The sequence below is a fragment of the Mobula birostris genome, chromosome 10 (genome assembly GCF_030028105.1).
Source record: "Mobula birostris isolate sMobBir1 chromosome 10, sMobBir1.hap1, whole genome shotgun sequence".
Taxonomy (NCBI): Eukaryota; Metazoa; Chordata; class Chondrichthyes; order Myliobatiformes; family Myliobatidae; genus Mobula; species Mobula birostris.
The window spans coordinates 120,786,040-120,811,993 of record NC_092379.1 but is presented as its reverse complement, the minus strand read 5'-3'; the positions used below and the strand labels follow the sequence as shown (position 1 = coordinate 120,811,993).

General features: G+C 42.2%; 1 protein-coding gene across 2 annotated transcripts in view; it reads left to right on the top strand.

Moving 5' to 3' along the window:
• The first annotated feature begins 703 nt into the window (after positions 1-703).
• LOC140204288 (serine/threonine-protein kinase PAK 3) overlaps positions 704-25,954 on the top strand; it is a 248,300-nt gene continuing 223,049 nt past the window's right edge. For both annotated transcript variants that reach the window (XM_072270883.1, XM_072270881.1), the window contains exon 1: positions 704-810. The gene's annotated coding sequence lies outside the window, so the exon portion shown is untranslated. The remainder of the gene's footprint in view (positions 811-25,954) is intronic.

The following is a 25,954-nucleotide window of genomic DNA, read 5'->3' as shown; positions in this document are numbered from 1 at the left end:
GGAAAATGTCAGAGAGATGTGGGTCTAATGTGGGCAGATGGGAATTTTGGTTGCCATGGACCAGATAGAAATGAAGGGACCTGCTTCTATGCTTTGCTCCCCTATGAGCACAAGGTCAAGGCTGAACCGGAATCTCTGGCACTGTGAGGCAGAAGCTATACTGGATATTCTGGTGTGACACCCACACGTCAGGGTCATTACCAGATAATCGAACTACTGCAATTTATCTTCATTTCCTTAGGGGAAGGGGAAGTAACCATTGGTGTTGGTCGTTGGCTGTTCTAACCACTGTCCACTAACGTCTACGACTATCAGCTGTAATACACAGTTGAATTATCTAATGGCTTTCACTGCCCCGAGTAGCCACTTGAAAAAGCGGCTGTTAAGTTAACAAGTTACTTTGAATTAGGAAGGGGAAGGGTTAAATATTTTTAAAAAAGATGCAGCTCCAGCAATGGACTCAAATAGCATCGTGGCAAATCCCCTGAAAGCCCTCGCCGTTACTTTATTCATGAAAGCAAATATCTGTAAATAAGCGAGTATGGGAAGCAAGGTTGACTAATAAAGATGAACAGTGTGGATTTATTTTGTCAAATGCAAATATGGAAACATGGTAGAGTTTGCGCCGAGCGGAGCAGAGGGTGCCGTGAATAATTTTGATAGGACTGACACACATTTGGAGGTTTTACTTCCGCTCTTTCCGCCATCCAGCAGGAACAATAAAAGAAACCAGCCTGTTAAAGAACGACTGAACGGACAGCAGGGATGAGGAGGAAGAGCTAGCCGGTAGATCGGAGTACCGACCCAGAGGTATTGTATTTAAATAAATTCCACCTCCCCCCTCTTTGAAAGAATTGCTGCGGGTCTCACTGCGGTAGACACACTCATACCGACAGCGCACTGAGTTTCGCACAGCAGCGGGCTGCCTGGCGCTAAGGCTCTCGGCTCTGCTCGCTGTCGGGAGGAGTCCCCGTGGTTCTTTCTTACAGATCTTGTATTTCTCTTATTTACCGCGTCGTTAATAGTGAGGCTTCTCCACCGTGGGGTATTTAGCGCCCCCCGAAAGCCTTCACGTTTACCCAAGTTGAATGCAAAAAAAAAAGTACACTGGCAAGCCTTGCAGGTATTAACTGTTTGCAGCAAAGCCGGAATCCTCTTCCTGAATTTGTCAGTTGAGCTATGTGGATTACACCTGCTGTTGTGTTGTGGGCAATGGTGCATAACCGTAAAAAAAGTCAGTTTTTGACCAGACATTCTCATCGCTGTGTTTGACGTGTAACCCACTGTTTAATATTTTAAGGAAGTATTTCTGTCGACGTGAATGGTCGGTTAAGCAATATGATGATTCAACATGCGACTCTAATGTTGCACCAAGCTATGCTATCTTTCTTTCTGCAATTCAGTATCGCTTCAGCTCTCGTCTGGTCGCGTTGTGAGTCCAGATCTTCCTGCCCGTTCCAGCTGTTTTCTATGTAAACAATTGTTCAGGGTTAAGGGTGCTGGGTTCTAAAATACCCTAATGGCCATAAGTTGCACTTCATCCAATTTTTGTGTGCTAGACCTTTACTATGAATAGCACTCGTAACTCACGAAGTTAGCCCAAGAATCATTAGAAACAGGGTTGGTTACACCCTGAAACAGACACAGTTCATGGCAAGTTCAGTTCAGTTGATTGCAGCTACCAACAGTTTGCAATGCGCCTTGCTCTGAAGTGTGTCACCTTTTGAAGGCGCTCTCCCTATGGCAACCATTCAACAGCAAAGCCTACTGTGGCTTTAATGGACGAAGAAGAGCTGTCAGATTTGCTCAGAAGGATGTAGAAGACATCAATGGACATGTAGATCCAGATAGGAGATACTGTGCATGAAGTGACCAGGTGTCCAGCCCAGGTCACTGCATCAGGAATCTGACTGGAGATGCCTTCGATCTTCTCCAGCCGGTGTATGAATCTATTTGAGTAAAGCAGAAAGAGACTTCATGTCTATACAAGGTAGAGTGGCTAAGATGGCCACTGCTAAGAACCGTTGTAGTGAGCTATTTCAGTAAATGTGTCAGGAATTAGTTTTCTGATGTGTAAGGAAGAATTGTTGTGTGCTTTTTTTCCAGCTTGCCAGCATTGGTGTTGGAATGTGTTGGGGGATCACATTGTCTGCATTGGGGACTATGATGTAGTAGGCTCCTTTTTTCAAAAAAATGGTCTTTCTGGATGGCCAGTCAATAGCTTCTTGCTATACTCAGGGAGAACATAGCAACAGGACCTTTGGCCCATGATGCCTGTGCCAACCATCATCCCAATTTAAGGAAATGTCTCCTTGTTCTGCTGCTCATTCTTACACCTATCGCAGCTCAGCCTCCGGTCCTGCCTGCCCTCCAACTCTGACCCTAGCTGTTGTGCTACATACAGTATGTAACAGTGCATTCTCTATACTAGATGGGTAGGCACTTCAGATAACTTCCGGATGGCCGCAGAGACAGGAATCTCATTTTGAAGACGATTAATTCTACAGTTGTACAAATTCTGGTGCTTGCAGGGCCCATGTGCTGGCGCTGTGTAGTGGTTTTACGACTGCTAGTGTGAGGTGCCAGGGAAGTTGAGGGGAGCCTTTATGCCCCAGGATCCAGGTCTTCAAATAGTTCTGGCTGTGGAAAATACCTAGAGGAGCACGAGTGAACACTTCTCAGGCTTCCAGCCAGGTACAGGTATCAATTTTTAACCAACGTTTTGATGACAAAACCTTGCCATCTTCATCAGGAATGAAGCCTGGATATGTCCAGTCTGGTGGCATTTATACCCTCATCCAATCAGGTTTCTGCTGAGCCACCTTGTTTACATTCAAATTCCAGTTCTTATTACAGCAAGACCTTTTTTTTTGTTAAAATTCTTTTCCTCTTGTTTTATTTCACCAGGTGGTCTCAAAAGCCATTGGTACAACACAGTCGTTTTGTGCTGTCAAAGTCAATATTATGGCCATTGTGAATGCAATGTTCTGCTACTGCTGATTTCTCTGGGTAACCCAAATGGATTCACCTCCAGTGCTCCTTGATGCGGGTTTCTATCGAGTGACCAGTCTGGCTGATTATACAGTGCCCTGCATTCACAGGGAATTCTGTAAATTCCAGCCGTCCTAAGTCCCAGGTCATCTGTGGAGGATCAGAGAGATCTTGGGGTCCATGTCCATAGGACACTCAAAGCTGCTACGCAGGTTGACTGTGTGGTTAAGACGGCATACGGTGCATTGGCCTTCATCAACAGTGGGATTGAGTTTAAGAGCTGAGAGGTAATGTTGCAGCTTTTCGGACCCTGGGCAGACCCCACTTGGAGTACTGTGCTCAGTTCTGGTCACCTCGCTACAGGAAGGATGTGGAAACCATAGAAAGGATGCAGAAGAGATCTACAAGGATGTTGCCTGGATTGGGGAGCATGCCTTATGAGAATAGGTTGAGTGAACTCGGCCTTTTCTCTTTGGAGTGATGGAGGATAGAGGTATCATTTCTCCTTGGAGTGATAGAGGTATTGTGTGGATAGTGAGAGGCTTTTTCCCAGGGCTGAAATGGCTAACATGAGAGGGCACAGTTTAAAGGTGCTTGGAAGTAGGTACAGAGAAGATGTCAGGAGCAAGTTTTTTTACGCAGAGAGTGGTGGGTGCATGGAATGAGCTGCTGGTGATGGTGTTGGAGGCGGATACAATAGGGTCTTTTAAGAGACTCCTGGATAGATACATGGAGCTTAGAAAAATAGAGGGCTGTGGGTAACACTAGGCAATTTCTAAAATAAGTACATGTTCGGCATGGCATCGTGGGCCGAAAGGCCTGTATTGTGCTGTAGGTTTTCTATGTTTCTATCTTTGACCTGCATAAACTATGATTTCAGCTCCCTTACGAGTTTGTGGATGGTATTAATCTGGTATTTCTTCAGGATCCTACAATCCTTCCAGAAACCATGCAAATATAGGGAAGACAGGCGGTAGTAACTGGTTCATCCTCATTGTTAGGTTTCCTAGTTTTTCTGTCAGCCCTTTTAAGGGTCCGATTGATTTCCTTCACCTTGTAGCCATTCTGTAGGAACGTTGTCCTCGTGGAGACGCTCCAGGTCCAAAATGGTTTTTGCATAGTTAATCAAAGTTGAAAGAACCTTCTACGTTGGGAAGTGTGATGGTGACTGTTATTCTTGAGGTATAAGTCTGTATGAATGGGTTTCTGATAAGACATCATGTCTGAGGCTACCGTCCAGTTTCCATCGTATTAGAATGTCCAGGAATGGGAGACAACCATTCTTTTACATCACCATCATGAATTGAATAGTTGGATGTATACTGTGCAGATGGTTGTGGAACTGGAGCACAGGAGGTATATCCATTTGAGATGCTGGAAGAAATCGGTAGTAGCAAAGCATTGCATTCGCAATAGCCATAGGATTGACTTTGGCACAAAACTACTGCGCTACGTCAGGTGAACCACCTGGTGAAGGAAGCTGTTGAAATAAAAAGATGAAGGTCTTGCTTTGAGTAAGAATTGGAATTCGATTGTAAACAAGATGGGACAGTGGAAACCTGATTGGATGAGGACTAACTAATCAGGAGGGAGGGATGATGGGGCATAAATACCATTGGACTAGACATGCCCAGGCATCGTCCCTGAGGAAGATGGCAGAGTTTGTCATCGAAACATCTGTTAAAATTGATTCTTGAGAAGAGTTTATTTGCCATATTCACTGGGAAATCACTGGATTCTTTTTCATGTAGAAGTGCATTTCCCTTGAATGAAAGCTTAAGTGTTAAAGTGAGAAGTCTTCTGAAAATCCAGTAGTATCTGCAAATTGGGGGAGTGAAACCTTTCTTGGAATGAATTAAACAGATGGCAAGAATGTCTTGGGAACCTTGGGTATCTTGAGTGTAGTCAATGACTTTATGATCTAACATGAAACCAACATTGTTGGCACATCACTACAGTATCCAACACTGACCATCTTGATCACTTTGCACTAAAATTGACACTTTTTGTTCTAATGGTATTGTTATTATACAAAGTTGTGTATAATTTTTTTTGAACTAGTGAATGCTGCTTATCTGATGCTATATGCCTGTGCTGCTGCTACAAGTCTACACAGGTGCAAAGAAAAACTTACATGTGCTTGTGTATATGAGAGTAAACTTGACTTTGACTTTGAAATCCTAGTGCCCAAGGTGACACCTGTTCCTCACTGATGTCAAAGTAGGGAAAATCAACTGTTGTGCTTCTAGTGCCTGGGTGTCCTCTCTGATGTAACAATGAACATTTGACCCGGAGACAGAAATCTGTCATGGTCTCTTATTAAGAACCTGTGGTGAAGAAGTTGAAAGTTGACCCTCTTAGAAAAAAGCAGTCCAGGGTCCAGAATGTGGACAGATGTCTTCTGACTGCTTTTCATTTGTGTTGATAGCTGGAAATTGGCCTTGAGCAGTTGTCTAACAGGGAAAGTATCTGCTTTGTTATTGTTATAATTGTATGAATGTGTCTGATTTCCAATAGTTGTAATTTCACGTAGAATTGATTATTGGGGCTGTTTAAATTAATTTATATACAATTTACATATAAATGAATGCTAACTAATTTCCTGTGCTGAGTTTTTTTTTGTTATGACAGTACTGAAGTCATGTTTCTCATTTCCTTCCTGGGCTTGTCAATGAAGCCCACTACCTGTTTTCTCTGAACCATCTCTCGTTTTGACTAGTGAAGTTCAGTTACATTTTGATGCTAGAATTCCTCATGCTATATAAAGTAACAGTTGGTTTCCTCACTTGGGTATGATCTGTCCATTGTCCATTGATCTATTTCTCTGACCTTCAACCTCCTGCTGTTCCCTCTCTGAAACCCTTGTTCGGTCTTGAATATCTTCACCAAATCTTAATCCTGAGGTTTCCTTTCCTGTCGTTGAACTGAAAAGGGCTTGTGAAATCGGCAATTCATATTGCTGTGATCGCAGCCTTGGAGCATGGTACCTCCTTGTGTTTTGCACTCCTTGGCATTGTTGCCCTATCTCGCTCATAGTGCCTTTTCTTCATTGCTCAATATAGTGGGATTAGGCTGGCCTGAGTTCAGTCTTCAGCATCATAACCATGTTACAAGCATCTCTACAGATATATCCTCTTCCCATCCTTCCTCCATCACCTGCAGGATCCCATCCGCTGACATCCTTCGCTTCAGCTATACACTGCTCTTGCCAATGTCATTCAGTGCTGAACCCTGCTCACGACTGAAATCCCAGACTGTGGTCCCTGCTTGCTCATGTCTGTGTGGGCTGAGCAAGTTGACCATCTGCACCCCAAAGCAGGTGTAAAAACCTCGGCAACCATGAGGTTGTTGTGGATATGGTACAGAGATTCCCACCTCTATGTTTCCCCCTCACTCGCTTGCCCCACCCAGATTAGTTCTAATTGACTTTGACAAGACACATAGATGAGGCTCAGAATCTTACCTTGTGTGAAAGCTGAAACACTTTAAAAGTTGGTAAATAACTCTGGCATTAAGAGACGTTTGAAATATGGTTATGTTGAAGTAAATATTTTAAGTATGGTTTCTTTTTTAAACAAATATTTAATTAACATAAAAATGTGAAGATTGGGAACAGGAATAGGCTATTTGGGCCTTTGAATCTGCTTTGAAATGATCCATTGGATTGTGGCTTATCGTTCTAATTCTACAGAGCAGTTGCCGTTTTCATCCAGATGGACTGTTTTCTCTGGTGTTGGGGAATTCTTGCAGGAAGATTTGTGATGGAGTGTAATGACTGATAAGCATTAGTCAGAGTTAATAAGCTTTGGACTTCCGTGTTTGACAGAGTCTGTGTGAAAATTTGACACCTGCTGAAATCTCTCTCCCTGACCTCTGCCGATTCCAATCTCATCCACTGATTCCAATTACAAAATTCACCTCAGAAAATGCTTTCCATATGGTTGCAGATGGTTTTGCCTCTTCATCCACTTATTCTGATTCACGATACAAGATTGCTTATAGTCATTCTTCATTAAAGGAGAATGAAATGATCTGGATGCAATGCAGCATAAAAGCCACAGTAAATATACATTCTGCTGTCCATGAGGGATTATAATTTCAGTAAATCCTTAGTGAAATAGTGGATGTTGAATCAGTCATTGCCACAAGCCTGAGGTCCTTGCCATTAATTTAATCTTACTAATTTGCTGTTGTCTCCAGGTAAATCGGATTATTTCCAGCTTCTGAATCCTACTCAAAGCTGAGTGAAACTCTGTGGTATGCCTGTCCATCACAAAGCCTTCCATCTTCACGCAGCACCCTGACTCAGCTTATTTGCCATTGAAGCTCTCAGCTATACTGTTGTCATCTCTAGTGTCAGCCAGTCTCTTTCCACTCTTTGTAAACTTCTGCTGAAGAAATCTTAGTTGTAATCCACATTGTTTCTCACGAAACACCTCAAGCTATGAAAGCTTTGTCCTTCTCCATTTTATGGCCATAGTTTTGTGGGCATCTTTCTTTTCCTTCACACCACTATTGGTGCTGCAGACTCCATATCTTCATCACCATCTTTATAGTCTGCTTAAAATTCATTTCTTTAAATGTGCTGCAAAGCAGTTTCTTTAATTTAGCTAATAATTCCTTCCCTTATGCCTGTGTGAAGCACATTAGAATGTTAAGTTAAAGGTCACTTACTGTGTGTGTGTGTGTTTGCATGTGTATTTCTGATGCAGATGTTGGAATAATAATTAATTTGATTGGATTTGATATTCAAATGAATCACATGAATTGCAGGAATGTGTTAACACCACTTGCAAAGTATTTGTTAGGTCAGTGACAGGAAGCTATGATCTTTATTTTTGGGATTGTGAGGTTAACCCCTTTGCGGGTTTCAAACCCCTGCCAGGAATCCCATGTCCAAAACGTACAAAAAGTTCCAATGAAAGTGAAAATGCTGGAAAGACTCAGCAGGTCAGGCAGCATCTGTTCGAGAAGAAACACAGATAATGTTTCAGCCTGAACTATTAACACTGTTCCACTTTCCACAGACGCTGCTTGATCTTTGTGTCTTCCTGGCATTTTCTCTTTTTATTCCAGATTTCCAGCCGCAGGTTTTTGGTTTTAATTTAACATGAAAGGCTGTGTTGGCCACTGAATGGAAAATCACGCTATCATTGAAGGCAGCAGTTGAAAACCCGTGAGCTGCTGGTGCAACGCATCAGCAAGTCAACAAGCATGGAAATCTGGAGATGTGTACTTCCAGTACACAGTGAGCTTGGTCACAGATGAGTGGAGACTTGATGAAGCTGCAGATGCCAGTTTGAAGCCCTCTGACTTAAAAGAGGAAAAACAAAATCATCTCCTCACTGATGCAGGAAATGATGAAGAACACTGACAATTGTACAGATTTGTCTCTGTGCACTCTTGATTAGAAGGATTGCATTGAGCAGCTTGAGGGTGGGTAGAGAATAAATTAAATCTGTTTCATAATTAAAGGAATTTAATTGGTATGCCTACCAAATAAATCATTGCAGGTCGTGACCTTTTGATAGAGTTTCTGTTGATAAATAAAATAGAGGCACTGTGCATGTTTATGATGTTGATATGTTCAGAAAATATCAAAGTTCAAAATAAATTTATTAAAGGACATGTATGTCACCATATACAGTAAGCAGCCGTCGATCCCGGGGGATCATGAGTTCGTGCCTCTGGTGGACTGTGTAGGGCGCAAGCCTGGGCGGGAGGATTTGAAGAACCGGCTGTTGCCCATGCAGTGGGCTCCCCTTCTCCATGTCACTGATGTAGTCCAAGGGAAGGGCAAGCGCCGATACAGCTTGGCACCAGTGTCGTCGCAGAGGCTGCCAGAGTGAAGTTGTAAACAACATCAAACTGCCTTTGGGACCCCGGCTCTGGATTTCTTTCTTGGAGTTTGCTCCTAAAGCCTTTCCCATAAGTGGGTATGGCCGCAAGGCAGCGGAGGTTTAAAATCAGAGTCTTCCTTCTCTTAGGTGGGCTGCCGTCCAAGGAAGACTAGCTCCACCTGCCCGAAGCAACTGGTTTTGAGGCACCAGCGCTCCACCTGTGCCCCTTCTGTTGTCAGTAGAAAAGGTTCCGCCGGGCCTAGTAGCTAAGCCACATGCGAAGGCCAAGAGTTGGACTTGGTTGTCAGAGGCTGTTAGAATGCATGCCATTTTATAGGTAGTGGGAGCTTATCCCCACTACCACCCCTAGCTATGACAACCTTAGGAACCATATACATGAAATTGTTACCAATGAATCAAGTGTCCCAATTTTGCAAAGAATGCAAAGACTACTTCAGTGAGAAATTGATGCAAACACTTCTGAACATAGGCTAATGATTATTTCAATGCATGTGTTTCACATCAAAATATATAGGACAGAATGGTTTCGGTTTGAAGTAGCTGTATCTTAACCATTTTATTTCAGTGCCTTCTATATACAACTCGCATAAAAGATTACAAATTTTTATTATTTCATAGTTCAGTTCACAAGAGCTGCTCATGGTGAAGTACCGGATGGCAGTAGCTAACTTTAATTATAGTAACTGTCTGATAGGATACAGTTCGTGGTTAAAACAGATCAATGTTTATATCTGCATAGATTGGAAACTTCTAGCCTAGTTACATAAGAATGTTTCTCGAAAGATCTCTCTGGTAGTTTCAGAGAAGCTACTTAGAAAAATCAACAGGAGACGGAGAGTGAAATGTTAATACTTTATGGGTCTTGTGCAGAAATTTGGGTTTCTTATCACTTAGGTATAGTTATTCTGTAAACAGTTAGATCTCAAAACTGTTGCGCATTGAATTAACACACATCAAAGTTGCTAGTGAACGCAGCAGGCCAGGCAGCATCTCTAGGAAGAGGTACAGTCGACGTTTCGGGCCGAGACCCTTCGCCAGGACCGAAACGTCGACTGTACCTCTTCCTAGAGATGCTGCCTGGCAGCAACTTTGATGTGTGTTGCTTGAATTTCCAGCATCTGCAGAATTCCTCGTGTTTGCACATTGAATTATACAGTTCTTTGGTCTTTTATAATCACAGAAGACTTGTGCTTTATTTAAAGATGCTATCACCTTTTCAGAAGGTTTTACTGAATGTCTTGAAACAATTGTTAATATTAATGTGAACTAAAAACTACAACCCCAAAATGTGTTTTGGTAGTTAGGCATCAAGTTTGCATTTTCTGAGCCCCTGTGTTTTGGCAGCTCCACCCAATATTGCTTTCTGCGGATTATTTTTATTTTTAATGAAATAGTACTTAACATCAGAGATTCACCAAAGCTAAAGAAAAGAAGAAAATATCAGTTTTTATATGGTGCAGACAGATCAATATTTCCTTAACTACAAGTAGTAGGAAATGGTTTTTCATAAATAGTTGCTGACAGGGATACCCTCCTAAACTGAAGTTCCTTCATACAGTGCGATTTTTTTTTTTTTTTTTTTTTTTTTTTGAAATCTAATTATATCCCTAGCACTGGTAGATCCCAGACATGGAAGATTTGGTCCTACATTGAGATATATTATTAAGACATATTATTTTTGGAATGTAGGCTACGACTGTATTTGGAACTGAATAGCAAGGCAAATTAGTTCAGTTTCTGTGGCTTAATAATTGATGTAACTGATGCTCTTGAATAATGCAAATTTATTTGATGATTGGATCAATATTTCTTCCTTCCTCTTCTCTGACATGGATGAATACACACAAACCACACCCCAGGTACATATAACCACGCTGTGTGAATGACATAAACTCCTGCTACTCTGGAGTTCAGATAAGGACTCGGAAGCAAATCTTGACTGCATCCTTTTTGAATCTACTTCCAATACACTGGCTCCCCACCCAGGAACGACATTTTATTATCCCTGCCGATAATTTTGCACACGCAAGCTGTTGGAATCTCCGTCTAATTAACTTGATTTTAACACCTTTTAGCAGTTTTATGCCATTCCTTCATTTGTCTACAAGAAGGGTCAGAGCCGTCTCTATTTCCTGAGGAGACTGAGGTCCTTTAACATCTGCCAGACGATGCTGAGGATGTTCTACGAATCTGTGGTGGCCAGTGCGATCATGTTTGCTGTTGTGTGCTGGGACTGCAGGCTGAGGGTAGCAGACACCAACAGAATCAATAAACTCATTTGTAAGGCCAGTGATGTTGTGGGGATGGAACTGGACTCTCTGACGGTGGTGTCTGAAAAGAGGATGCTGTCTAAGTTGCATGCCATCTTGGTCAATGTCTCCCATCCACTACATAATGTACTGGGTGGGCACAGGAGTACATTCAGCCAGAGACTCATTCCACCGAGATGCAGCACCGAGCATCATAGGAAGTCATTCCTGCCTGTGGCCATCAAACTTTACAACTCCTCCCTTGGAGGGTCAGACACCCTGAGCCAATAGGCTGGTCCTGGACTTATTTCCTGGCATAATTTACATATTACTATTTAATTATTTATGGTTTTATTACTATTTAATTATTTATGGTGTAACTGTAACGAAAACCAATTTCCCCCGGGATCAATAAAGTACGACTATGACTATGGTAACTGAAGAGTATAAAGGAAATTTTTAGGCTAATAATATGCAGCTCTCCATCAGTTGTGATTAATTTGCATAACTGGAGACTAGTTTCATGTTGCTTTCCAACGGTGTGAATGTAATCACAAGTGAATGCTATGTCAATTTTTCAGTCTTTCAAATTGGGGAAGGATATTCCATAACTCTGCTTCACCAACTGAAGCAGTTTTATGGAATTATTCAGCTTTGAATATTATTTAGCTCTCACTAGTTTAATTATCTGCTATTCCTTCCTGGCCATGGAAGTGTCTATTTGAAGAGGTCTACTTAAAATTATGCAGACTTCCTTCAAGGTTCCCTGTCAGTGTCATAGGAAAAATTTCCTAAGACTACATTTCAGCCTTTCTACTACTAATATAATTCCATTAAATTGATGGATAATTATTGAAATCTGCATTCCTTCAAGTAGTAAGATAATAGTTACAGCCTTTTGTTCAAACATTTGCCTTTTATAGATTACAGCAAGTTGAAATGCTTAATGATGTAAATTTGCAAGGAGCCAAGTGGAGTAACAATCGCAATAATTGTCATCTGTTTTCAGCGAATGCTTATCTTTGAAAGATAAATGATGTTGGAATGAAATGTATAAAGTTGAAGGTCAAATTCATAATGTTCTAAATAAGCAAGAGGTACTGGAGAAACTGTTGTCAGTTTGAGATTAAAACAAAGGAGAATTTCGTTGGAAATATTCACGGTAGTGTGGTTAGCGTGGTGCTGTTACAGCCAGAGTTCAGAGATCAGCTCTGATGTCCTCTATAAGGAGTATGTATGTCCTCCCCCTGAACATAGGGGTTTCTTCCATCTGCTCCGGTTTTTTCCCACCATTCAAAGACATACCGATGAGTAGATTAATTGGTCATGTAAATTGTCCCGTGATTAGGCTGGGGTGAAATCGGGGGGGGGGGGGGCGAAGGGCAGTTGCTGGTGGTGTGGTTTGAGGGGCTGGAAAGGCTGTGTCCAAAAAAAATCTTTTTCCTACATTGAGTGTGTGGATCTATGTGATCAGAAATTTCTTTTCTGTTCTCAGGGTGAGGCTGTTCATTCTAGAACAAAGGAGATGTCCTCCTTTTTCAAAGGAAGAGGCTTCCCTTCCTCCACCGTCAACGCTGCCCTCAACCGCATTGCTTCCACTTTACGCACGTCTGCTCTTACCCCATCCTCCCGCCACCCTACCACGGATAGGGTCCCTCTTGTCCTCACCTGCCACCCCCACAGCCTCTGCATCCAGGACATAATTCTCTGAAACGTCCACCAACTCCAACGGGATCCCACCACCAAACACATCTTTCTCTCTTCCCACCCCCCCCCCCACTTTCTGCTTTCCACAGGGATCGCTCCCTTGCCCATTTATCCTCACTGATCTCCCCCCTGGCATTTATCCTTTCAAACAGAACAAGTGCTACACCTGCCCCTACACCTCCACCCTACTACCACCCAGGGCCCCAAACAGTCCTTCCAGGTGAGGCGATACTTCACCTGTGAGGCTGTTGGGGTGACGTACTGTGTTTGATGCTCCCAGTGTGGCCTCCTGTGTATCCATGAGACCTGACGTAGATTGGGAGACTGCTTCGCTGAGCATCTGTGCCCCGTCCACCAGAACAAGTGGGATCTCCCAGTGGCCACCCATTTTAATTCCACTTCCCATTCCCTCTCTCACCTTATCTCCTTACCTCCCTCTGGTGCTCCTGCCCCCCTTTATTTCCATGGCCTTCCATCAGTCAACGTCCCAGCTCCTTACTTCATCCTTCCCCTTCCAAGTTTCACCTATCACCTTGCGTTTCTCTCTCCCCTCCTCCCCACGTTTTAAATCTACTCAGCTTTTTTTCCTCTAGTCCTGCCGAAGGGTTTCGGCTCGAAACGTCAACTGTGCTCTTTTCTTAGATGCTGCCCGACCTGCTGAGTTCTTCCAGCATTTTGTGTGTGTGTGTGTTGCTCGGAATTCCAACATCTGCAGACTTTCTCTTGTTAACTGTTAATTCTTCCATGCTACTTAAGTATGTGGGTTTGTTTTATTTACAGGGAAGAAGTTCAGTAATGAAAATTACCTTCCTCCACAGCACAATGTTTTCTATTGCAGGCCTGCAGTGTACTGAGATATAGGAACCCTTCAGTGTTCCAACATGCTCTGAAATTATTTCAAGCTGCTGCTCCTCTTAAGCGAGTAATGAGGACCAAACCTCTGGCTGCAGCTGACTCTGTGGGAACGTGTAACTTGGATCAGTTTACAATGCTTGGTGTTGGAAAATGCCAAAAGATCATTTTGAGCAGGAAGTTAAATTAACGTGAAATGCCTGTGCAGTGCAATTTTGCTTTGGGTGCGAGGAAGTTGGCATTTGCAAACGTGACCTGTTAGCTATGTTACTTGGTTTTTATTTTTAAGTGAAAGTGTTGCTCCAGTGACCTGGGTTGAGTGCTGGACTTCTGTCTGCGTGGTGTTTGTATGTTCTCCATGTGACCACAGGAGCATTCTCACCCAATGTTCCGGTTCTCTCCCACAGCTGATGGATGTGTGGGTCCGTAAGTTACTCAGCCCCTATAGATTGACCCTTGTGTGTAGGTTATTGGTAGAATATGGCAGGAGTTGATCGGAATATGTGTAGAACGGATTACAGAGAAAATTAGTGAAGAAATGGGATTGCTTTGGGGGCTAGTGCAGACTCAAAGGGCTGAATGGTCCCCACTGTCACAGAAAAATATATTAAAAATTTATGTTTACCTACAGTGGTGCTAGAAAGTTTGTGAACTCTAGAATATTTCTGTGTAAATATGTCTTAAAATATGATCATTACCTGTGATCTTCAGGTAAGTCCTATACTAGATAAAGAGAATCCAGTTAAATATCACTAAAAGTGTTATACTTGTTCATTTATTTATTGAGAAAAATGAGCCTATATTACCTGTAGTTGTTGGAAGAAGAATGTGAACCTTTGCTTTCAGTAACTGCTGGGACTCCCTTGTACAACAATAACTTCAAACAAATGGTTCGTGTAACTCTTGACCAGCTCTGCACATTGGCTTGGGGGAATTTTAGGGCATTCTTCCTTACAAAACTGCTTCAAGTCTGGGATGTTGGTGGGCTTCCTTGTATGAAATGCTTGCTTCAGGTCCTTCCACAACATTTACATAGGACTAAGCTCGGGACTTTGACTTGGCCATTTCAAAACATGAATTTTCTTCTTTTTGAACCGTTCCGTTGATAACTCTTGTCTTTCGGATCATTGTCTAGTTGCATTATCTAACTTCTATTAAGCTTTAGGTGACAGATTTCTACCCTGGCAGTCTTCTGTAAAATGTCTTGATACAATTTTGAATTCATTGTTCCTTTAATGATTGCAAGCAGCCCCAAACCATGATGCGCCTTCCACCATGCTTCACAATTGGGATGAGGTTTTGGTGTTGGTGTGCAGTGCCCTTTATCCTCCAAACATAGCAGTGTGCATTTCTGCCAAAAAGTTCAACTTTTGTCTTATCTGTTCACAGACCATTGAGAGGCGTTTTAAAACATCCAAGTGGTCTTTTGCAAACTTGAGGCGTGCAGCAATGTTTTTGATTTGGAGAGCAGTCGTTTCCTCTGTGGTGTCCTTCCATGAAATCGTTCTTGTTCAGTGTTTTTCTTACAGAGGTACATGAACAAAGACTTTAAGTTCTAGAGATTTTTTGCAGATCTTCTGCTGTTACCCATGGGTTCTTTTTCACCTCTGTCAGCATTGCACATTGTGTACTTGGTGTGATCTTTGCAGGATGTCCACTCCTATGGAGGGTAGCAACAATACTGAGTTTCCTCCATTTGTAGACAAGTTCTCTTACTGCGGACTGATGAACACTCAGGTCTTTAGAAATGCTTTTGTAGCCTTTCCAGCTTGATACATCTCTATAATATTTCTTCTAAGGTCCTCTGAAAGTTGTTTTGATGGAGGTATGTTGCACGTAAACAGATCTTTCTTGAGAAGAGCAGGCTCTGTCAGTAACCTGACCTTGGGTGTGTTTTTTTTAATGGGGCTGGGCACTTCTACAACCCGCACTTCTAATCTCATCTCATTGCTTGCAACACCTGACTCCAAATAGTTTTTCTTGAAGGTATTATCCCAGAGGTTCACATACTTTTTCCAACAAATACATGTAATATTGGTTAATTTTTCTCAATAAGTAAACAAGTATAATTTTTTTTGTCATTTATTTAACTGGGTTCTCTTTATCTAGTTCTAGGACTTGCATGAGAATCTGATCACATTTTAGGTCATATTTATGCAAAAGAGAAAATTCTACAGCATTCATGAACTTTCTAGCACCCCTGTAATTCAGATTTTGGAAATTAGTAATGTAAAAACAGCAACAGAAACTCTTTTGGGTTGTGGTTGGAGGTGTGGAGAAGGATGTGGTAGATAATAGAAAACAGTTTCTTTACCAAAAGCTTTTAAAACAAAATTAAGATGGCGTAGCATTTAGTTCAAATCTTTAATATGCAGAATTTTTTAACACTCTATTTTCTCCTTGAAGCCCCTCTGTTCATCTCATCCCTGGCTGAGAGAATTCCGGGGACTTCTGATAAGAATGTATAATTGACTCCACAATCACACAGAACTCAGAACAAGCCTGCAAACTTTCTCTACTACTTCTATATCTCCCTGTGTCAAATATGTCCCTTTTTATAGAAACGTCAGATCCCCTGCTGATACTGTTCTAATATCACTGTGTAGGAGGTGTGATTAGCTTGTCTTTTGATATTTATTCCATTTTTCTCTTTTTTTCACACTTTCATATGGTTGAAATGTCTGGCCTTTACTTAAGCTGATATCAAGAAAGCGCTGGGGAGAAGAGTTGTGAGTACGCACACAGGAGATTCTGCAGGTGCTGGAAATCTTGAGCAAAGCACAGAAAATGCTGGAGGAACTCAGCAAGTCAGGCTGCATCTGTGGAGGGGACTCTTGATGAAGGGTCTCAGCAAGAAACATCGACTGTTTACACCCCTCTCAATTGTTGAGTTCCTCCAGCATTTGGTGAATGTTGAAATTATGAAATTTAATTTTGCTGCTTTGAACTTCAGTACAGTGCTACCTTCTGACTTTTTTGTCTATATTGTACATTGGGTAAGAAAAGAACATACATGTTTCCTACAACCACTTAAAGCATTAGTTGCTTCTTAGAATCCAGAATGATTCTTTGCATCATTCAAGCGTGGTACATTTTGAAATTATGCTACACGTAATAATTAGGGATATTTAACTGCTGGTGTTTTTATAGAGATGAAAAATGAATAGATTGATAGCCATTAAAAGGATGTGCAGTGAGAGAAACATAAATAAATAAAGGCATCCGTTAGTCTTGTGAGACCATGGATCTGCGCCTGGAAAGTCTTCACTCTCCAGGGCGCAGGCCTGGGCAAGGTTATATGGAAGACCAGCAGTTGCCCATACTGCAAGTCTCCCCTCTCCACGACATCAATGTTGTCTAAGGGAAGGGCACTAGGACCCATACAGCTTGGCACCAGTGTCATCGCAGAGCAATATGTGATTAAGTGCCTTGCTGAAAGACACAACCAGTTGCCTTGGCTGGGGCTCGAACTCACGACCTTCAGGTCACTAGTCCAATGCCTTAACCACTTGGCCACGTGATAGAAACATAGAAAACATACTGCTGATGAGAGTCCATCATTATGTCCAGTGTTGTATGACACTGGCAATCATGGTTTAGGACCATGAATGTTTTTGGCAAAGTGGTGGTTTGCCATTGCTGCCTTCTGGGCAGTGTCTTTACAAGACAGGCGACAACCCCCCCCCCCCCGCCATTATCAATATTCTAAAGATAGTGACTGCTCGAAGTCAGTGGCTGTATAACCAGGGCTTGTGATGGGCACCAGCTGCTCATACGACCACTCACCTACTGTTCCCATGGCTTCACGTGACCTTGATTGGGGAGCTAAGCAGCTGCTACACCTTAACCAAGGGTGAGCTAAAGGCTCCTTTGGCAGAGACGCATCTCCACCCCGCCACCCTGTGACGAGAGTTATCTAAACGTAATAAACACCTGAGTTTAAATACCTAGTGAAGGCATGGGCTCCAATTACATGAATCATTCTGAGATTAGATTACAGGAAGTATTCTACCTTTAGAGAAGTTTAATGAAAATTCAGTGCTAAATTGACATTTAAGAAAATATAAATACAAATAAAGAACAGGAGTATCTTTTTGTATTGCATTGGTATAATGGAAGTGTTTAAAATGGTGATGGGGCAAGGCAGGTGGATGTCGGTCCCCAGTGGTCTGAAAGTTCAAGTTGAAGTTTAATTGTCATTCAACCACATATGAATATAGCCAAACGAAACAGCATTAGTCTGGGGTCAAGATGCAAAACACAGTGCCAACAGCCACATACAGCACAAGGCACATATAAGATATTAGTAAAATATAGTCCCACAAAAAATATGAATGTTACAGCAGACTGCAGTGGAAGACAATATAGCTTGTCTGCTGAGGAACTCTGGGTGGGGTGAGGGGTGCAGCACCGACCCTAGCTTGGATACCGTGCCACACTGACTGTCCCAACACCAACGCCTTTCTCAGTGCGGTTTGAGGCCGAGCCCTTGCTCTGACTGAAGCTGTGCAGCTCCCGCACTGTCCGCCGATAATTCACTGAATTGGACTTGCAGCATTCCACATTAACAATGTCCAAGAGGGTCTTGTGGTCACAAGAAAAGTGACTAAGGCAATCTCTTGCTATTGGGCTGCGCTCCGCTTTCAAGCCCCAACACCTCCAGTGCGCCTCTGACGCAGGCAGGAGGATGAACTGCATCTCCAGCTCTTTCAGTTTCTGTACCAATGAGCAACTCGCTCTTGGGGTGGACCTGCAATTCTTTATGTCCAGCAGGGTCTTGCAATCATGAAAAAATACTTTTATAAAAGACAATAACATCTGTCTTTGACCCTGTAGAAGCCACTGTGATTGAACGCATCGCCATCTTACTGGATGTTACTAAGTACAAGTTAACTAAAAGGATTTCGGGATGCATTAGAAGGAATTTTACTCAACTAAGTAATGATTAAGTTATACAAGTATATCACTTGCTCAGACAGTCACTGAGACGGAACAAAAATGGTGCTTGAGGTTGTTTGGATGAAGGAAGAAATGATATTACGTGTCTTCTCAAATTGAAGATAGAAGTTGGAGCAGTTAGAAGATTAGTCACATTCTGGTTGTAACTTTGCACGCTCTGTCATTGAAGTTTGAAACTTCTGGTATTCATTGACACATTCAAAGAGCTGATCCTAAGTTCCCTTTATGAAACACAAGATTGTCATTAGTTATTTAGTATAGAGTCCTGACAGCTCATTTGATAAGGATCATGTATATTGTAACTTTGTTCTCCATCTTTGACCAGAAAAGGAGGGGCTAAAAAAAGACTAAGATAAGACCCTCCCCTTTCCCGTGTGACTGGCAATGAGGTGAATCATATCATTGGCCCAAGTTACTGTACTGTGCAAAAGGCTTAGGCAAATGTAAAAAAAATTCTGTAAAGCAAAGATGCTTTCCAAATAAATGAAATGAAGTTTCTAAATATCAAAAAGAAATTACCATAAAGAACAGTTAACAGTAATAAACTAAATCAAATCAGTATTTGGTGTGACCATCCTTTGCCTTTAAAACTGCATTAGTTCTCTTAGGTACACTGTCAGGTAGTTTTCTAAGAATATTAGCTGGTAGGTTGTTCCAAGCATCTTGGAGAGCTTACCACAGTTCTTATCTGGATTTTGGCTGTCTCACTTGCTTCTTTCTCTCCAGATAATCTCAGACAGCCTCAATGATGTTGAGATCAGGACTCTGTGGAGGCCATACCATCTGTTACAGAACTCCTTGTTCCTTTCACTGAAGACAGTTCTTTATGACCTTGGCCGTGAGTTGGGAACATTGTTCTGCTGCAGAATGAAGTTGGGGCTGATCAGACGCCTCCCTGATGGTATTGTGTGGCGAAAAAGAATCTGGTTGTACTTCTCAGCACTGGGGATTCCATTAATTCAGATCAGATCACCAACTCCATTTGCAGAAATGCAGACCCAAATCTGCAGGGAACCTCCGCCGTGCTTCACTGTTGATTGCAGACACTCGTCCATGTAGCGCTCTCCAGCTCTCCTACAGACAAACTGCCTTTTGCTTGAACCAAAAATTTCTAATTTTGACTGGTCAGTCCAGGGCACTTGCTGCCATTGTTCACCATCTCAGTGTGTAGGTGAGTAACTTGGCTTTGTTTCCACTTCAGATGAATGGCTTTTTGGCAGCAACTCTTCCATGAAGGCCACTTCTGACCAGACTTCTCCAGACAGTAGAGGGGTGTACTTGGGTTCCAGTGGTTTCTGTGAGTTCAGAGCTGATAGCAGTGCTGGATCTCTTCTGACTTAGAAGGGACGTCAGTTGGATATATCTCTTGTCTGCTGCACTCAGATTCTGGGCTGACCACAACATTTCTGGTCCTCAGCCTTACCCGTTTCTTTGTGCTGCTTGAGAAGAGCTTGGATAGCACATCCTGAAACTCCTGTCTGTTGTGAAATTTTTGCTTGGGAGAGACCTTGTGTCTTGTTGCTATGCTCACCCTTGCTTTGGTGTAAGAATCGATGACTTGAAGGTTAAGCTGTCACATCTGCCACCCTGCTCACCTCTTAGTCTGGTTGTCCTTCGCCCAGTTTGATTCCATCTTCGCCCATTTCTGTTTCAGTTAATCAGTTCAGTCAAGTCGCGTCATTGATCATTAGCGCCTGTTTGTGATCTTTGTTTAATCAAGCACTGGGCTATATACCTACTAAGTAATAAAGTTTTTATGTGAAAAGTGGTCCACAACTTAATGTTATTTTCTTTCTCTTTAATTTTTTGGAAAATGAAAATTTGCTCTTTTCTATTGACACTCTAATGCAGAAGACAAAAAAAATATCTAAAACAAATTTATATAAAAAATCCAGGGTGCCCAAGACACAGTACTGTACCTCCACCACCCGTCAATCTGTTGACTGACCAGCTCATAGATACCCCACAGCAATCTGTGATTTCAGCAAGTCCACCACCACCCTCAGCTCTCCAATCACAGCCCTTGACAACCTCCACCACCCTCCCTGCCTGACTAGTCCTCTTGAACCTTCTGTCCTTGCCTTAAATGAGGCCATTTCAGTAGTAATGGGACAGTGGGTTTTACGTGCTATTAAGTTTTCCAACAGCTTATTCTACATTCATTGACCTACCTCATGACATCTGTTCATTTGCCTTCACAGGACTGTTCTTGGTATCATTTCTGTAACCTTCCTTTTGAACTGAGGTGCCCAGTTCTAAGCTGGCACTGGACTATTGAGATTTAAATAAAGGAATTCCACATTAGATGAAACTGCATTGATCCATCAACGTTGAATCCTCAAGGGCAACATGTGGGGCAGTTATGGACATGGTTTGCACATAAAAAAAATATTAATTTTCTTGATGACATGAAATAGCAGCCAAGAAACTACTCTAACTGTTTTCCGAACTTCATTTCAGTACTGACCTCTGCTGTCTGTTACTTATTTCAGTATCAGAGTTTAATCAATATAACTATCAACTCGCCTCTGGAAATGAACCTTGGCACTGTTAGAAAGTTGTTTTGGCACAGCTTTGTAAAACTATTTATTAGTGGACATCCTTTATTCTAATTTGAATGTGATGTAATTTGTATCTTCTGCTCTTGCTGAAACTCTGCTCGTTTCATGGGATGGCACAGGAGCGTAGCGGTTACCGTAAACACTTCACGGTGCTAGCGGTCTGGGTTCCATTCCCTCCACTGTATTTAAGGAGTTTGTGCACTCTCTCCATGACCATGTGGATTTCCTCCAGGTGGCCTTCTTTCCTACCACATTGTTTTAAATGTCTACGTGGGGTTAGAAATTGTGCCAACCAGCTGGTGGGAGTATTCAAGGACATTTTCAACCTCTCACTGCAAGTTCCCACTTGCTTCAGAAAGGCGACAATTATACCATTGCCTAGGAAGAATAATGTGAGCTGCCTTAATGACTGTCTGTCGCCCGGTAGCACTCACATCGACAGTGATGAAATGCTTTGAGAGGTTGGTCATGACTAGACTGAACTCCTGCCTCAGCAAGGACCTGGACCCATTGCATTTTTGCTTATCATCACAGTAGGTCAACAGTAGACGCAATCTCAATGGCTCATCACACAGCCTTAGAACATCTGGACTACACAAACACCTATGTCAGGATGCTGTTCATCAACTATAGCTCAGCATTTATACCATCATTCCCACAACCTGATTGAGAAGTTACAGAACCTGGACCTCTGTACCTCCCTCTGCATTTGGATCCTCGACTTCCTCACCAGAGGACCACAATCTGTGTGGGTTGGTGATAATATCTCCTCCTCGCTGACGATCAACACTGGTGCACCTTAGCGGTATGTGCTTAGCCCACTGCTCTAATCTCTCTTCCCCTCCCCTCCCCCATGACTGTGTGGCCAGGCATAGCTTAAATACCATCTATAAATTTGCCGATGAAACAACCATTGTTGGTAGAATCTCATGGAGATGAGAGGAAATACAGAAGCGAGATTGTTGAACTGCACGTGCATGTAACAAGAGCGTCTCGGACCTCCAGGTGGTTTACAGCAGGGGTGATTGATAAGTTTGTGGCCTAGGGTAGAAGGAGATGAGTTATACAGCTCTCGTTACATGCATGTGTAGCTCAACTCCTTGAGTGAAAATGTAGAAAGTTTGAAGTTAATAACTCACCTCCTTCTACCTGAGCCCACCAACTTATCAATCACCCCTGCTGTGAACCACTTGTGGCGGTCCAAGACGCCGACTTCTACAAAGAAGTGATCCGTATGCTCCACGACCGCTGGACTAAGTGTGTAAATGTAAAAAAAATAAATGTGCTAGGTTTTCTAAAATTGACTCCTTCTACCTTAGGCCACGAACTTATCAATCACCCCTCGTACAAACTAGTGGTGTCACAACAACAACCTTGCAGTCAACGTCAGTAAGACAAAAGAGCTGATTGTGGACTTCAGGAAGGGTAAGACGAAGGAAAACATGCCAGTCCTCAGAGAAGAATCAGAAGTGGAGAGAGTGAGCAGTTTCAAATTCCTGGGTGTCAGGATCTCTGAGGACCTAACATGGCCCCAACATATCGATGCAGTTATAAAGAAGGCAAGACAGCGACTATACTTTATTTGGAGTTTGAAGAGGTTTAGTATGTCAACAAGAACAATCAAAAACTTCTATAGATGTACCGTGAAGAGTATTCTGCCAGGCTGCATCACTGCCTGGTATGGGGGAGGGTAGAACAGGCTACTGCACAGGACCGAAAGAAATTGCAAAGGGTTGTAAATTTTGTCAGCTCCATCTTGAGTACTAGCCTACAAAATACCCTGGACATCTTCAAGGAGCGGCGTCTCACAAAGACAGAGTCCATTATTAAGGACCCCCAGCACCCAGGGCATGCTCTTATTGTTACCATCAGGTAGAAGGTACAGAAGCTTGAAGGCACACTCAGTGATTCAGGAACAGCGTTTTCCCTTCTACCATCCAATTCCTAAATGAACGTTGAACCCATGAACACTACCTCACTTTTTTAATATACATTTCTGTTTTTGCACAATTTTTAATCTATTCAATATACATGTACTGTAATTGGTTTATTTATTTATTATTTTTTTCTTCTGCATTATGTATTGCATTGAACTGCTGCTACTAAGTTCATAAATTTCACGACACGTGCCAGTGATAATAAACCTGATTCTGTAAGTTGTGGGTGTGGTAAGTGTGGCGACTTTTGTGGGCTGCCCCCAGCACATCCTTGGACTGTGTTGTTCATTGACGCAAACGATGCATGTTTTGATCTGCATGTAACAAATAAAACTGTAATCTTTGCTCCTATAAAAGCAATCTTCAGATATGAATAGGGAATTAAGACCTTTAGTTCCCACCATCGTGCTTGGTAGGTACAGACTGGTAGCTGAGAAAGGAGGGGCTGGCTGGTGAGCTCACAAACTTCAGTATGATTTTGTGATATGATTTGACCAGTGAAATGAAGTGAAATTTGAATTGGAGTTTTGTTACATATACTAAAGTACAGTGAGAATAGGGTTGCCAACTGTCCTGTATTTGCAGGGACATCCCGTATATTGGGCTAAATTGGTTTGTCCCATAGGGGACTGTCCTTGTCCCGTATTTCCCCGCTAAGGTAGAGTATTTCTATGAAACCGTTCGTAAGCCAAAATGGCGTGAAACGAAGAAGCAATTACCATTAATTTATATGGAGAAAAATTTTTGAGCCTTCTCAGACCCAAAAAATAACTACCAAATAACACATAAAACCTAAAATAACACTAACATATAGTAAAAGCAGGAGTAATATGATAGATACACAGCCTAAATAAAGTAGAAATAATGTATGTACAGTGTAGTTTCACTTAACAGAATCTGGAAGATTAAGCCAAAACCGATTTGTAGAAAAAAAAAATCGGCACATACACACATGCGCACACAAGGCTTCATGGTGATGGTAGTCTTTCTCGGGGTAAACACGAGTGTCCCGTATTTGACTGTTACTTTTGTCCCTTATTTGGGGGTGAGAACGTTGGCAACCCTAAGTGAGAAGCTTGTCTTGTACACACTTCATACAGATCAGTTCTTTACATTTGCATTGAGGTAGTACAGGTAAAACAATAACAGAATACAGAATGCAGAATAAAGTGTAATGGATACAGAGTAAGTACAGTGTATATATAATAAGGTGAAATATCATGAGGTTGATTGTGAGGTGAAGAGTCATCTTATTGTACAAGTGAACCATTCAATAGTTTTATAACAATGGGTAGAAGCTGACTTTGAGCCTGGTGGGGCACGCTTTCGGGCCTTTGTATTTTATGCCTGATGGTACAGTGGAGATGATAGAACGATATTAATTGATTTTTTAAAAATCTTTTTTTATTTTTGTCTATAAACCACCTGTTATTCCTGTGCTTTTTGTGTACTTTTAGTCTTGCTGAAAAAGAAATAATTCACTCTGAACGTGGCTGTGTGAGTACACCACTCAATTCAGTCGCGTAGGCTTATTTTCTTACAATCTAGCGAGAATCCAGCTTTCTTAAAGATTTGTGTGCTGTCATTGCTTACAAGTCCTATTAACTTATTGGAACTGATGGAACAAACTACCACATTGAATGTATTCTGAGTAAAGGTTATGTGTAGACAGCAGAGTTTGTAATAGCAATGTCCCCTGGAACAGACTGATAAATTTGCACACTCGAACTCTTCAGGCTCACCTGCATTTTATCCTAGTTACGAACATCTGGATGATTTGTAATAAATTTATTTATCATTGTTGCACTTGTGTTAGAGTGAGAACTGCAAGTGAAGCACAGCATTTTGTGGGTCGGATACTGTGCCTTAGAACACCCTTGGGAAATGGAACAGGTGAGGGTAAGTATCTGAATTCAGCTGCTTCAAGCATTAATTCTAGGGCTAGGGTAGGATGTCACAAACACAAGAAGATCTGCAGGTGCTGAAAATCTAAGTCCCACGCACAAAATGCTGGAGGAACTCAGTAGGCCAGGCAACTTCTATGGAAAATAGTAAACAGTTGACATTTCAGGCCAAGACCCTTCATCAGGACTGGAAAGGAAGGGAAGCTGCTAGGTATTTGACACTTGGGACGAACAGTTCCCAGAAATAAGCTTTCAGCTTTTCTGGTGCACTAACTGGACGTTGGATTTTGCTTATTACTAAACTGGTGGCATCACCCAGAAGATTGTGAAACGGGTTTGTGTTTCTTTTAGAAAATCACTATCAAAGTTTACTTCCTTAAGCAGTATTGAAGCATAACTTGCAGTTTGACAGATATTAGATGCAGCAAGATACTGCATTAATCATACTGTGCCCATTGGAGAACCTGGCCAGGCAAAGGAGTCGCTCCTTGGCAGCCACTTGTAGAATGAAAGTGGACCCCGCATCATAGAATGGCTGTTACCAGAGTCAGGCTCCATCACAACACTAGGCTCCGATCAGGCTGCATCAGAGCCATAGTGCTGCCTGTTTGAACTGAAAGGGGAAGAGGGAGAAGTTGTCCAAAATAACGTTCTATGCTGTAAGGCCACCAATCAGATTAAGATATCTGCTGCCTGAGTGTGGACATTTCCATTTGTTCCGGGGTTGCCAGCATACAGACTTGAAGCTTATTAACATGAAGGGGAGAGGCCATAATGTATAAAATATGCAAATGATATTCCAACAATGATATTTAACTTGTGCAGCCTTCCTTTCTGTGCAGGACATGCTCTTTTTTTTATTACGAGCATCAAAGAGGAGGTGCAGCAGGAGCCTGAAGCACACACTTAATATTTAAGGAACTGCCTTCTCTC